Genomic DNA, 15,614 nt, shown 5'->3' on the forward strand with positions numbered 1-15,614 from the left:
GGGGAGGTTGGGGGGCGGGGGGCCGGGGGCGGGGGCTGGGTGATCACAGTGAGACCTCTGACTACTGTGTGGAAAGAGGTGCTGTTTCTCCTGCCCACTATCACCCTGGAAACCCTGAGAAGGGGTAGGCAAATCAAAGGCAAGAAACTTGAGGATCTTCTGACATTCTCGGTTAAGTGGCTGCAGAACAGAATCTGATGTTCTAGACAGAATCAAAGAATGTCAGACCTGGAAATGTCAAAGGCCATGACATCTGAGTCCTCATTTGATAGATGGGGACACTGAAACTCACCAAGGCAGGTGACTTGTCTGACACTACCCAGAGCCTGGAGAGAAACAGGGCCCTCATACTACTTGCTGATTTCTCCAAGGATTGACTTCATGATGCTGATAATGACCAAGAGAGGAGGAGAGGGGAGGAAGGGCCCTTAATCTTAGCCTTATGTAGTAGGAACTGGAAACTTTCTCCACGGGTAGGTACCCTAATTTGGTGAGTTTTCTCCAAGTTCCTGGACTGCTCCCAGTAGCAGACTCTCAGCTTCTGATCGATAATTATCTTCTCTCCCTCGCATTCCAGAGGTGATCCTAGTGACTCTACTAAACAAAGCTCTTGGGCAATGCCAGCTGGCTAGATGCATGCCCTCTATCTGGTCCCTTTCTCTGATAGCAGATGTAGACCTGCTTGAATTTTCTCCTGGATCTCAACAGAAACCTCAAAACTGGTCATTGCTCCCAGAAAACCTTCCTACCAGGAAACTTGCACATAGCCGGCCATGCCGCGGAGACAAAGAAGGAGCCAAGAGAAACCAAAAAGAGTGTGGTTTTGATATACAGGATTTTATTCCTGACATTAGTCAAGTAATCGTGGGCCAGCAAATTTTCAAAGCAGTCTTAAAAAAATAATCCTTTCCCTTGCTTCCCAGACACTGTGCAGAAAAAGAATGATGAAATATAACCTTTTCAAAGCTCCTTTTATCTGAGTCCTTTTAGTAACTCCATGGACTCAGCTCCAGAGTCTAAAGACTAAATCTTAAAAGATTATTGTGTGGGAAAATTATTGTGCGATGTAGTAAAAAATCACACTGAGTCTAAAGTCGGAAAAGTGATGATGTGATGATCCTGTCTGTCAGGTCTACGACCCTGGGCAAGGCATTTTGCTTTCAGGCCCTGCTTTCTCAGAAAAACTGGAGTAATACTCATACTTGTCCCTTCGAACCTTGCTGTGCTGTTCAGAGGATCAGTGCAGGGAGTTTAAAAACATTTGGATACTATTGTTTCATTAATTATAGTTTTAGTACTAGTTTTCAACAGCATTAGGCTGCTGCACAAAATGAAATGGGTATCAAATGTATATGCACATTTCTGAATGGATTGGGAAAAGAAGATAGAAGGAGCAAAAAAAAAAAAAAAAGAAAAAAGTCATTCTTTTCCTGGAAAGCTCTGTTGTTTAATCCTTTTCTTGGAGTAAAAAAAATTCCAGCTCTACTGTAGGGAACATAACACAGCTTCTCTTTGATGTCACCACTCACCCCATGGCCAGTATCACTTCTCGTTCCCCCCCACCCCCAGATTCAAAACCCTTATGTTTGGGCTTCTCTGGTGATCACGTTAAATGTTTAAATCTCCCGCGAATATATATTATAGTCTAAACAACCAAAAAGAAGACAGAGGGGAAGGAAGAGGAGAGAGAGGAGAAAGACAGCGATATTGTTGAATGCTTTGAAAGGAGGATGGTTAATGAGACTTACACTTTAGTTTGGAGCCAAATCATTTTCTTCAAAGAGAGAAGGTCACAGCAACTCCTGACAGGAGCGAGCAGGAGCAGAAACCTGAGCTCTGCTCTCCAGCTGGTGGTGTTACCACCCATTCGTGGTTCCTGAGAGAGAACAGGGAGGTGAGCCAGGCCTTAACACCCTGTGTTGCATTGACAAGCATGGACCTGGCCTTTCAGGTACAGTCCTTCTAGGGATGGGCCTCTCTTGACGGTCTTGGTTTCCGCCTTGAAGCCAGGGTGAGTCCTGGGAAGACTCTAAACCCTTCTTGATCTACGCAGACCAAGCTTCCATGCCTACCAGCACTGGACTGAGCCACTTCTTCATCCAGCCAGCAAATCAATGCAAACCCAAGGTGAGTCATGGTGATCCGAAAAATGAGGTGGGGGCGGGGGGGCACAGGGTTGGGTCAAAAGCCTGAGAGTTAGGGCAGGATCCCTCTGTAGTATCTCCTTTACCACGCCGCTCTTTAACTCCTGAGTCACCCTCCACACCCCAGGTGCCAACCAGTACTCAGCTGCCTTACCTAATCTGGACAGATGCTGCAAATGCTGCCTCCAGTGGCTATGTCAATTCGACCCAGTGTCTTCCTGGTTGCATGTCAGATCTTCTCATGCACCTTTTTTCAAGTGGTCACTTCTCCGCTGAATCAAGGAAAGACCAGCCTGGTAAAGACAAAGCCAGTGATCATTAGCCAGTGTTGTGCCTTAAGCAATGCCTGAGTAATTATACTAATCAGTTGATTGATGCAGGTTCAGTTGGGAAATACTACATTTTAAGGAAGTACAACCTTTTAACTTGTGAGCTGAAGTGGGCAGCATGCCACCGGAAGGAGGACTGGCTTAACTAGAGACGAATTCTTTGAGCCATAAGCACAGTGCTGGTCACAGACCAAGTTGGGTCTGTGGATTCTTGGAGGATGCAGGGAGGTAATTGTCAGGTACCATAGCAAATACCAGCGAGGTGATCGTACCCCCTCCTGTGTGCCAAGTCCAGGTTTGGGCATGTCAGTTCCTTCTACTGAACTTTTTTTCCCCACAATGCTGCCATTCATATTTAATCAAAATTTATAAGCCCATGGCTCAGAAACCTGGAGTACTGGCTTCATCACATTAATAGACTCATGTACATTGTTGGCTACTCTCTCTTCCTCAGCAGGGATGAACAACTTGTTTCTGTTTTAAAGCATGAAGATAAAACCCATTACCCACATTCCAGAATTACCCTGATAAGACTAAGTAGAACCACGAAACCTAAAACTGCCAGGTTCAGAAGGAAATTAGGGATCACTCCGTATCTGAATCTCCAACATAACACATCCAACGCAGTGTCCATCCTATTCCTTCTTAGATTATCTTCAGGCTAGGAACTTTCTGCTTCCCAAGGTGGCCCATTCTGTGATTGATCAGATTTAGAAACTGAGTGATTTAAACTTGGACTTAATTTATTGGTTCCATATAGGAAGGGATTTACCACAGCAAGATAACACTCAGCAAAGATATTAGGGACTGTGTGTGATAGGTGACCTCAATGGATGCAATCAGAATACGTGATCAGAGACTACACCCCAAACCCCAAGCCATTTGTTCATCCTTGGTCAATAGAGTGAACAGGAAAATATTGTACCCTGAGCACACAGTGCCAGGACTAGAGAAATGTTTATAAATGACGGTATTGATGACAAAGTTTGTGTGAAAATCCTTCCTTGGTCACAGAGAAAGAAACTTGATCTGATCTCCTTTGATTTTCGCTTTTAAGGGAACATGAAATTCAGGTCAGTATCACACTTTTCCAGACACAAGATGGATAGTTAATCTCTCCAGCAGCTGGCTTAGTCTTTTCTACAGGGTTCCTTCCTTTTGAACCTATACTTCAGTTTGAAAATCATAGATTGGGGTACCTAATACAATTTTAGAACTGGAAGTTTCCCAGAAGACATCTCAATCTGATTTCTTCATTTTAAAACCAGGAAACCAAGGTCCAGAGAGAGGCGGTAACTGACGCAAGGTCACAGAGGCCTTTTGAGATGAAGTCAGAAGTAAATCACTAGTCTTCCTACTCCTAGTAAAGTGCTCTGCTCTTCCTTGTCAATGGTGATATGATGAGTATGTACAAAAAGTGATAATCTGTCTAGGGAGCTTTGGGACAGGCACTATAGAAAGTTCTATGGACTAGAGGAAGGAGCCAGCCTCTCCTGGTTCCCCATGTGACAACCTGGCAGTCAATCCTGCTAACATACCTTTTAAGATATCAGTATACAACAACCACTACCAAATATACTGCAAACACCATCCAATTATATCTGCATGCAAATATATCAAAATTATCCTTCTCATCAGAACTGCTCATTATGAAGCATCTACTATGTTCTAGGCACTTGATATAACTTATTAGCCCAATCCTTTATATACCTTATTTAGTTCTGTGAGGTTGGTGTTATTATGATTGCTTTTCATATGAATAAACAAAGGCTCAAAAGCCACCTGGCCAGTGTGGCAGAATCAAGATTTGGGTCTCAGTCTTCCTGGCTCCAAAGCCTGTACTATTTTCACCATAGCCACCATTCCCTAGAATATCCCAAGCCCATTCCTGGGCTCTGCTGCCCACCAACAAGCCCCAAACATTTTCTGTGGCTAGTTCTGGTGTGAAATAAACTTGAGGGTTTGGGGGAAATTCCTAGACTATTCAATTGAGTTATCTCTTCAGACAACTTGAGAAGTAGCTCCCTCTTTTACTGGTGTGTTCTTTTGTTTAAAGCATCTTAAAGAAAACAGGGTAGAGAAAGACCCTAGCATCTGGTGTGGAGTTGCAATATTTGATAGGTAAACATAAAGAAATAGAAATAATAGCACTTTGAAAATATTTATTCATTAGTCATAATTTTTTAAACTGCTGTTTTTACTAAAACATGTTTACAGTAAAAGACTATCTGCAAAATATAAAATCAGAACTTTTTTTTTTCCCTTGAAGTAGAGTTAGGTCCAGGATCTGGTTATAAATTCTTTGCACAAATAAGTTTTTTCTTTCATGTATGTGTTTTTAAATATACATTTGTGGTTTTAAATAGGAAAGAAATACAGGGGTTAAATCAGCATTTGCCTTAAAAAAAGAAACACCTATTTTCTAGGTTAGAGTAACATTTAAATACCAACAGTAGATCATGGATTCTGATAGATGCAATGGTCTGGTGAAGTGAGGGAAAATATAACTGCGTGGCTTTGGTGGAATTATTTGACGGCCCCATTAAAGTCCACAAACATGGAAAGTCATGATCCATGTGGAGCTCTACTACAAAGGACAAGGACAATTGTAAGGCATTTTAGAGAAGCTAGCCCCTAGGCCAGTAAGAGCACTATCATCTTAGCAATGAAGTAATTATAAGATGTAAGATGTATGGTTTCTCTCCTACTTCATACCCACGTGAAATGTAAGCATCCTCTCTTCCTTCTAAAATTCACTAGGGATTCTTCAGTTCAAACGTACCATCAGAATCAATGGTAGAAGTATAATAAAAATTGCTAACCTTGAGTGAGTGCTTCTATAAGCCAGACATGGTTAAATGTATGCCTCTTTCAGGTATTAACTCTTTGGTCTTTACAGCAACTCAGTGAAGGAGTTGTGATTGTCTGCACTTTCCTATATGCACAAATTTGCAGAGTGGCTCCAGGAGGAAGATTTCATGAGAGTGAGGCAGTGACCTTGAGAGCCTGGGATCTCCCATCACAGTGCTGCCTGGCCAGCCTCCAGCCCTGGCCAGTGATGGGGTCTCCATTCCTCAGTCTGTAGCCCAAGCAGCAAGGGTGAAGTGGATTGTGGTAAGTATTTGCGCAGGAGCTTCGTGGTTTCAGCCGCCTGGATGCCACTGTCTTCCAGACAGAGCTTCCTGTTTTGATGGGTGAGTCATCACTCACTCTTCATGATTTTCAGCTATGTTTCCTCTTTAAGGGGAGGATCCCACTGTTCAGCATGAAGCTTACCTTACTGGTCACTTCTGAATGTTTTTTTGGTCATCCCCTGAGCTTGAATTATTTTTGCTTGGCCAATGTTTGGTCTTTCTCAGACTTGAAAAACACCAGTCAATTCTCATCTTCCTAAAATGTAAGCACCCACAGACCAGGACTTATGTCTGATTTATTCTTTATTCTATATTACCTTCCCAGTATAACTCAGACTTTTGATAAAGCCTAAAAGAATAAATTGTGGTGAGTAAATGTCGAAAGAATGAGTGAAGGGGGTTCCTTTTGAGAACATTCTAGACTTAGCAGTTCCCTGACATCTGCTCTTGTACTGACTGTTTCCATCATGAACTCTGCAAATATTCCTTGAATGGCCATTAGCTGAAAGAGAACTTGAAGTTCTGTGCATAGAATGGGAGTATGTATGCTTGAAGACTCATATTTTTTCATTCATTCACTCAGTTGATAAGCATTTGCTGAGTACATCTTATGCTAAGAACATGCAGGATGCGGAGGCATGGATGTTAAGAACCGTGGATTTAGATTGGAAAGGTCTAATTTCTAGCTTGACTTCTCCACTAAGTAGCTGTGTTCTTAAGTGACTTTCTTCACCATTCTGAGCCTCTGTTTCCTTATTTGCAAAATGAGGAAAATACCAGTATCAACATCCTCTGTTAGCTGTGAGGATTAAATGAGATCACACCTGTTAAGTGCTCAATAAATCTTAGCATTCGCTATTATAATTTCCCTGGTAAGTGAAACAAAGAGGAATTAGACCTAATCCTTCTGAGGGAACAGACAAATCTATGCAAATAAACACTTTTAGAATATGAGGTACAAATAAAACTGCTAGGGATATTCAGATTAAGTCAAGATGATGTACAAACAGGGAAACTCAGAGACAGCATTCTTCTCAGAGAAGGCTGCAATTAAGCAGTTTTGGATATGCAGACATGTGGGGGGAAAGACATTCCAGGAGATGGAATTAACCCAAGAAATAAAGGGAAATATTAAAGAACAAGCCAATACTCTGGGCCCCTGAGTCACTGGGCGATTGCTTTGCCTGGACCATAGAAGACGTTAAGGGAGATAGGAAAAGAGGTGATTGGAGAACAAAGGAACTATCCCGGGGAGGATCTTGAAAACCAGTGAGTGAGTTTGGGTTCCATTCTCTGTAGACTGGGTGTGTATCTGTGGTTTTCTGTGCATCATTCACTAGTTTCATTTTTGTTTCCTGTCGATGGGAAAGGTCACCTGTGTCCAAAGCCTTTTAGATTTTAAGTTATTGATTCCTTCATGTTTGAGATGTTCAATCACCTCTGAATGTTCTTTAACCTCCTTCATGTCACTGGAGTGACTCAGGAATGCTGTGAAGTAAACCACACAGGGAGATGAGGAAGCTCACACAGATAGGGAAGATAACCCATCTGCGGCAAGGATTGGTACTTGGATGGACTGGGATGTGAATGTCATAGCTTCTGATTCCAAGACTTTCTGTTTTCTGAGGTGGGAAAATGCAAATATACTGCAAGATGAAAGCCACGGCCATGTTGCCTGAATGGCAGAGAAGAGAAATTTTAATGACAGGGCTCTCCAGCTGGAGATGACTTCTGCCACCATGGCTGCTTTCTTTTGTTGTGATTTGCAGCAGTAAATGCTGTGCAAAATGGAATCAGCTCTAGACATTTCCCCGCTTGACTGGCTTGGACTAGTGGGTACATATCCTCTGGCCTCCCCCCAGGTTTCTTAAAGGGCTTCAAAAGAAATTGATAGTGACTATACTCTGGGGTTATTTATAATGGAAATCCAGTCTCTTATTCCTCCAGACGTCTACAGATGAGTTGGGCTCTTAATCTGAACCTTGGGGAATCAGAGGCCCAGTTAGCTTTATTTAGCTTTCAGGACATTGGTTTTTGTTTTTGTTTTTGTTTTTTGAAAGAGCTCAAAGTTCCACTGAAGATAAAAGTATCCTGTGTTCCAACATACTGACCAATTTTAAGTAACTCTTCTTCTTCTCCAAATCCTATCCTCATATTTCATGAAGTTGGACCTTCTTCTTTACATTCTTTCCTTAGGCAGTTGTAGAAAAGGACAGTTTGGATAAGAACCAACTTAAGAGCATATCTCAGAGGCAGTTTTCTTAGGTAGTACACATATATACACACAATAATTTCAGCACATTCATCTGATAATTTATCCAAGAGTTTGTGGGGTCCAAGGAGGAGGTTCTATGACTAAGTGTTCTGCATTTCCTTGACTTGAACACTTGTCCTTGCATTTAGTATGTGCTCAGTTGTCTGTTGGTTAATGAATCAGCAATGTGGAAGTGTCTCTCCACATGAAGAAGGGCAGGACTACAACTTGTGGTTAATTACAGGGATTTTATTATTTTTTCTGCCTATTTTTCTTTCTTTCTTTTGGCTGTGCTTGCAGTATGCAGAAGTTCCCGGGCCAGGGATTGAACCTGTGCCACAGCAGCGACCCAAGCCATGCAGTGACAATGCCGGATCCCTAACCTGCTGAGCCACAGGAGAACTCCTACAGTGATTTTCTTCAGCTAGAATTTTCTAATGCTTTTCAGTCAGTTTCTCATCCCTTCTCACACACATACACACATGCACACACACAAGTTCTCTAGTTATGTTTTAATATTCTGCCTCTGCTATATTGTTCTAGAGATCTTGCCAGCCACTCAAGACAAAAGTTTTATTTTGACAGAAGTAGTATAAAGTAATATCAAATACACCATATATATGTCCAAAAATTGTCTTTTATACTTAATAGTTGTGTGATCTTAGTCAAGTTACTTAGGTCCTTTGGAGATAATGATAGCATCTATCTCTAGATGAAATGAGATGATGGAGAATGGAGTAGTTAGCCCCGCCTATGGCATGTAGTATGTGTTCAATAAATGTTTGTTAAGATGAAAACAGCGATTTTTTTTTGTCCAGATAAAAGGATTAGCACAATGATATATACACATTTATAAACTGTAAGCCAACTTCTTCTTTGGTAAGATATCAGATTTAAAAAATCCAGTAAAATGTTTTAATTATTCATGCCCTTATTAGCTATGGACTACTCATTTAATCAACATGTTTGAGAAGGCTTATAGTCAAATGGTGTAAACAATATCATCATTAACTTTTGGATTAAGAAAAGCATGAGTCATTTATTGAAACCAAACAGTTATATAGGAGTTCCTATCGTGGCTCAGTGGTTAACAAACCCGACTAGCATACATGAGGCTACAGTTTGATCCTTGGCCTTGCCCAGTGGGTTAAGGACCCGGTGTTGCATGGTGTAGGTTGCAGACACGGTTTGGATCCCACATTGCTGTGGCTGTGGTGTAGCTACAATCCCCTAGCCTGAGAACCTCCATATGCCATGGGTGTGGCCCTAAAAAGACAAGAAGACAAAAATAAAGTTGTATAGCACTTTACAGACTTCTTGGTATTTTTGCGAACATTATCTATTCTAACCCTTAATTTTCACAAGTCTTGTCAGAGAAGCACTATTACTTAACCTATCTGAGGAGGAGTAAAATGACTTTGAACCTAAACTCCTAGTCAGGCTTGTGCTGAGGGACAGTAGGACAATTATCAGCTCTGGCTCTAGATCTGAAGTGTCTCCTGGTCCTCCTACTTTCTAGCTGTGTGAACTGGAGCAAGTGAGATAGTTCTCTGAGCTTTGGTTGGCTAATATGTAAGATTGGAATAATGGTACTTCACCAATTTTTGTGAAGATTAGGTGAGTCAGTGCTTACTGTGGAGACAGAAATGTGGTACACAGGACACATGATACAGGTCGTACACCAGTCTGACTTTGGCTTGAATGGCCTTGAAGGCTTGACATTCAAGACCCTTGGCTATCAGAAGGTGTGACTCAGAAAGGAGGTGTATTTGCTGTGAGGGTAAAGGGAGAGGGGATATCCAAACTGAGTTAGAGAGAAAGCAGGAGGGCTTATAAAAAGAAAAAGAGCCTGTAGCTGTCCAGCCCATTGGATCCAGAAGTTATCCCAAGGAGTAGAAGACAAGGATGGAATGAGAATCAGGAGATCAGAGTTCTAGATTTTTCTTTGCTACTTCAGTGTATGACCTTGGGCAGATCCTTCTCTTCTTGGGAACTCAGTTTACCATCTGAAAAAAGGGACATTGGATAATCCAGTGTTTTCCTTTCAGCCTCGATATCCTATCATAAATTCCAGGGAGTCAAGGTTTGGCTAGAGAAAGAGCACAAGAAAGGGTCGAACCCAGAAATAGCAGGTTTGTCTATTTGGTTCCTATATGGTAATTGATTTGAAATATCTAGCTCTTTACATTTTGTGTCTGAATACCTTTTTCCTCTTCTCAATTCTATTCAAGCCCTCAGGAAATAAAGATCATTACTCACTTTGTTTCCATTCTACATCCTATTGCAGCAACAAACTGGGCAAAAAAGTTGCTAAGTCCACTACAATGCCTACCCATCATGTGATGCAAAAAACCCTGTTGGGTCAAAGGAGTTCCAGCTGGGCTGTCACTTTAACTATCAAACTAGATCCAGCTCATTGTAAGAATGTCTCAGTGATGGACAGCAGGGCTTCTAAGCAAAGAGAGGATAGGGAAAAGGAGATGGAGTGAGAGGGAGGCAAGAGGACAGGGTGAAAGGAAGGAAAAGGAAGAGGAGGAGGATAAGGGAGGGGGGAGAGATGGGATAAGGAGCTTAAAAGCACCTCAGCAAAATAATATTCCATCTTGACCCTCATAATCACCCCATGCTTATTATTACACTTTTACAGAAGAGGAAACTAAAGGCCCCCCCCAAAAAATTTTATTAAGCAACCGCAAAAGCCATGTGAATTGATCTCATTCCAGATGTCTCTCTTTTCATAAATCCCTTTCTATATCATATTAGAGATTTGAGGGGTCTATGTCAGAGGTTCTTCCCCACTGTTCTGCATGAACTGCTTAAGGACAAGGCCTATATTATATTCAAGTCTATTCTCCAACAGAATCTGAAGTTTAACACCTTGTACATAGTAGGTGCTCAAAGATGTGTGGTTGGATAAATAAATAGCTCCCCAAGTATAACTTCTAAAATCAGATGCTATAAAACTCTACCCTGGTTTCTTTCTCTTAGTGAAAGGCAAGACTCAGGTGAGACTATTTACCCAGACATGCCCATTCACCTTTTCAGAAATCATCCCAAGGAACCCAGGTAATGGCATTTAGTAATTTCTGGAGTCCTATTTACTTAGAGAAATTCTCACACTGGTTATTTCATGCCATGAGATGGTAAAGCAGGAATTGTTTGGGACTCATATTTTGCAGACTGTGTCTGGGGAAGTAAGCAGCTGACTTGAGATCACCCAGTGCGGAGTGGCTGAGCCCAGATCATCTGCAATCACCCACTGAGGCTCTGGACCCCATTCCCAGCACTTTTCCTCCTGCGTGTATCTCTGACACCTCCTGAAGTCTCAGCCAGCTCAACGGGAATACCACCCGCCTGAGCCCAAGCCATCAGAGAATGTTTACACTCATAGAATCAAGATAATATGATGGCCTTAACAAGCTAAAGGAAGCTCTCTGCATCAATACAGGCACTGTCAGGTGACATAGTTCCATATCACCTCTGTCTGTAAAATTAAGGTTCCCAGGAGGAAAGGAAAATTTGGCACTTGTATATACCCTAGAGCTTGGTAGAACCATCCCCATGATGGGTGACAGGGTCAAACTTCTGCATTTTCAAGTCTTTGGAACTCCATCTGGTTGACCACTAGTTCTGCCCATCTACAGTGCCCTGAAATTTGCCATGCTTGGCAATGATCTCAGAGGGATTTTTGACATTTTTTTGTGGTCATTGTTTTTATGTCTGAGAAAAGAAAAAGCCCTCCTAATTTGAATTATTCTATACACATTGTCCAATAAAAAAGTCAATGTACAAAATGTATTTTAAAATACCTTAAAAAATGACTCACCATGACTAGTAATTTAATAAATATTTATTGAATGCCTACTTCAGGCTACACACAGTTCTAAGCCCTAGAGAGACAAGAGTGGATCAACACAACAGACAAAAATCCTTGAGCTCACAAAGTTTATATTCTGGTGGGAAGGAATAGACAAGAAAGACATGGCTAGGGAGATGCTACCTGCTATGCAGAATACATTAGGGGGTGGGAGATAAGCAGCATGGATGTACTGCTTAGGGAGGTGAGATTGGAGCCAAGGTCTGAAGAAAGAAGGACACCCTGTGGGAGGAAGAGTGTCCTAATGGAGAAAACATTTGAAAGTCTTATGCTGGGAGGTGTCCTGGGAACTGTGAAGAGGCCGGTGTAATTGAAGCAAAGTTCGTGATGGGGAAAAGGGTAGGAGTTTAGGTCTGACAGGCAGCAGGGGAGTCTGTTGGGTCAGGCAGGCCCTGAATGGGATTATGGCTCTTACTCTTAAGTGAGTCAGGAAGCTGCTGGAGCATTTTGAGCAGAGGTGTCACAAAATCTGACTTGAGTTTCAAATGGATCACCCTGGCTGCTGTGTGGAAAAGAGACTTGAGAGGTGGGTATTATGAGGAGAAGGGAGATGGATAAATAGACCATTCCAAGAGTTTAAGCCTGAAATGATTGTGGCTTGGACCACAATAGTATCTACTGTTGGCTTTAAATAAAGAGAAATCCCTGGGCCAAATTTAGGGATAATTTATCTTTAAAGGCTTGAACTGTGGGAGAAAGTTCAGGAAAATTTAAACTCGATTTAAAGCTATGTGGCTGTTTCCACTTCTCTAGGGTAATGCAAATAAATATTATCTTTGATAAGTATATAGGCAATTTCCCCTTCCAATTTTGGAAAATAAAGTAATATTCCATATCACTTCTCCTGGTTCTTCTAGGACTTGGGTCATGAAATGGGTCGTGAGTTGAATAATTTAGCCAATTGTTAAAGTGATAAAAGAAGGAAAAGAAAATAATTCTCAGGACTCTATGGACGTTAACAGCAAAGTGGAATCTGCGGCAATCAGAAAAGCTGAAATTCTCTCAGAAACATAAATATTATCTTACCATGTGAAAGAGGCAGGAGATTCCACTTTGTCCAAGAAAAAACTGACTCTGGAGGGAGAGAAGCTGTCCAAGTGACACAAAAGTTACTAAGTTTGGACTAGAACTTGATTCTCACTCCAGCATGTTTCCTCCTCCCTAAAAAAAAGGTTTCCTCAGAAAGATACTTTGTTGCTAATATGTTAGCAGGTTTGAATTCTATCATGAATGGGTGCACCCTTAAGAATCCCTGTCTTCTGCATTTCTCTAGCGCCTAACAGTAACTGGCTCCCATCCACGTTATCCTAGCCACACCATCTTGGTTCCTTAAATTCCTCTCTCCCTGTCTCACACTCTATTCTCATGTAGCCCCATGGGGATTCGACTTCTTCTGCTCTGTTTTCCTTGGGGAATCTGCCTGGCTGGCTTGTACCCTCTCACTCCACAAAGAGGGCGAAGCTAAGCAGATAACACCTGGATGTTCAGATGGGTTGGGAGAACCCCCAAATTTTAATGTTTTTTGTTCCTTCACAAAAAGGAGTCACATTTTCAAGCCTTGGAATTTCAATATATGGCTTTGTTCCCACTACTTTATATGTACTCATGCATTAATTTTCTGAGGAAGGAACACAGTGTGAATTTGAATGTCAGAAAATGCATAGGATTCTTTTTATTATGTTTATGATAACACAAATTTAGAAGAAAAAAAAAAAAGACGGGAGGAAAAAAAACTTGAAAACAAGGATTGGACCAGCTCCAAAAGGCACTAGAAAGCTAGACCCAGCTCTAGGACTCAGGGGCTTTGTCACTTTCCTCAAGGTCATTTTCCTTCAGGGCCTCTACCATCTGACCTGTGAAATGAAGGGAAGAGGAGATTGGGACATTACTGCCAGCATCTGTGGGGGGAATCTCAAAGCTCCCTCCTAAGACTTTACCAGGCATATGCCAGACCTTTTCACATATCCCCAGGCCATTTATGCAGTCCCTTCCTCACCCCACAATCCCAACATCCTCCTTCATAATCTCAAATTCTGTGACTCATATTCAGATTAATACATATTTACCGAGAGCTTTTCTTGTGCTCACTGCTGTACTGGGTATCACAGAGCAATAAAAAGAGACATAAGGCATCCTTTCTTTTCTTAAGGAAAACTAATTGGAAGAGACACCTTTTTGCATTAGTGAAAAGTTTGCATTATAGATTTTTTTAAGGAATAAAGTTTTAGTGTCTCTATGCACCTTTTGTAATTTGAAATAAGCTCAGAAAGATCTGCTTAGGAAAGCTCTTAGAGGAATGCTTTAATTAATCCGCCAGACTGCTTTGAAATGAACAAATCAAGGACTCTTTGTAAATGAGGGGGTCAGAGACTTGGAAAACAATCGATTCTCTTAAATATTTGGAACATTTTTGTCATAGTTTTACAATATTAACCTGTTCTATTATGAAAGAAAAAAAATAACAGTCTGGAGATTTTCTGAGGGCTCACATTTTCAGAATGACTGGAATCTAAAACCTGAATGAAAAGTACAATCCCTCTGCCTGACATGCCTTGCTCTTTTCTATTTGTCAAAATTATAACTGTCTTTGAAGGTTGAGTCCAAATATTGCCTCATTCATCACCATCACTGCCGTCATCATCATCAGCACCCCCCCCCTTTAAATCTGCATGGTTGACCACCCTCACTACCTCAGAGCACTCAAAACCTCTCGCTTGCCTCACAGCAATTTGAGTACCTGACGTCTTTCATCCTGGACTGGCTTCCTGGAGGAGGGAGTGTGTCTAATTCACCTGCTCATACTGTGCCTTGTAAGTAGCAGGATTTTGCATGATGTTAGAGCAGTGGTCTGGTTGCCATACTGTAATGTATGACTCTGTCACTTGGGATAGAATTTCACTTGTTCTGAGAGACCCAAAGTAGTACCGGCTGAAAGAAGTTAGAAATTTCTTTCTTTTTAAGATAAAAATACCCATGGGGAAACTAGGGCTAGTGAGGTAGATCTAAAATATTTGGAAGCCAGACTCCTCCTATCTTGTTGTTTTGCCATCTCTCTGAAGTTGCCCTTAACTATATGGTGTAAGATGGATTATTTGCCATGTCTGGATTCCAGACCATTGGAAGGAGAAAAGGGGGAAGTAGAGGTATCCCATGCACATTTAAGGCACATTTGGGCAGTTGTGCACATTGCTTCCACTCACATCCCATAGAGAACTTCATCTTCTGGTCCACCTAGTCAGTGTTGTGCTGGAGTCCAGTCCCAGGGCATATGAAAGCCCATTGTGTGCATTTCCTCCCAACTCAATGTTCACTGGGTCATGTTGGCCGCTTGAAATCAGACATGAGAGAATTAACACCACAGAAATTGGCAAAGGCTACAAATCAAGGCTTTTTTTTTCTTCCTTGAAAGCTGATTGCTAAAAATTTGCTTGTAATCTGCTGCACATAGCTGCAAGAGAAGCTGGTCTGTTTTACCACTCCTTGCTCCCCCATGTATGGACTTGTTAGTCAGACAGCAGTTATTTAGCTAGCAATTCTGTACATGGGAGCAAGGAGCTGTGTTTCTACAGAAGCAGCTAAGGATCAATGTTTGCAAACAATTAGAAGTGTCTCTAAACATGACATCATCTAGAAAAGTAAATTAGGAAATTGGAAAACTTTATTCTAAGTTGATTTAGAACTGAGAGAGCAGTTCTATCTACAAGTGTGTGTTTATGGGAGTTTTCTACTGCCATCTTCCAGCTGTGAAAGACCTCACAAGAGAGAAGCTAAGCTTATTTGTGTGAGCTGAAGGTATAGGTCTCTGGGCAGAGGTTACATGAGCCAAATTCTGCTCATTTTGGACTATTTGTATGGTCCAAAAATGCAGCACTGGTT

The 15,614-nt window shown here is 41.5% G+C and overlaps 1 long non-coding RNA gene across 1 annotated transcript in view; it reads left to right on the plus strand.

Moving 5' to 3' along the window:
- LOC106508010 overlaps window positions 43-15,614 on the plus strand; it is a 52,993-nt gene continuing 37,421 nt past the window's right edge. Inside the window, exons 1-2 of the long non-coding RNA XR_001304509.2 lie at window positions 43-5,587; window positions 11,041-14,548. This is a non-coding gene — a long non-coding RNA (uncharacterized LOC106508010). The remainder of the gene's footprint in view (window positions 5,588-11,040; window positions 14,549-15,614) is intronic.

The sequence above is a fragment of the Sus scrofa genome, chromosome 13 (assembly GCF_000003025.6).
Source record: "Sus scrofa isolate TJ Tabasco breed Duroc chromosome 13, Sscrofa11.1, whole genome shotgun sequence".
Taxonomy (NCBI): domain Eukaryota; kingdom Metazoa; phylum Chordata; class Mammalia; order Artiodactyla; family Suidae; genus Sus; species Sus scrofa.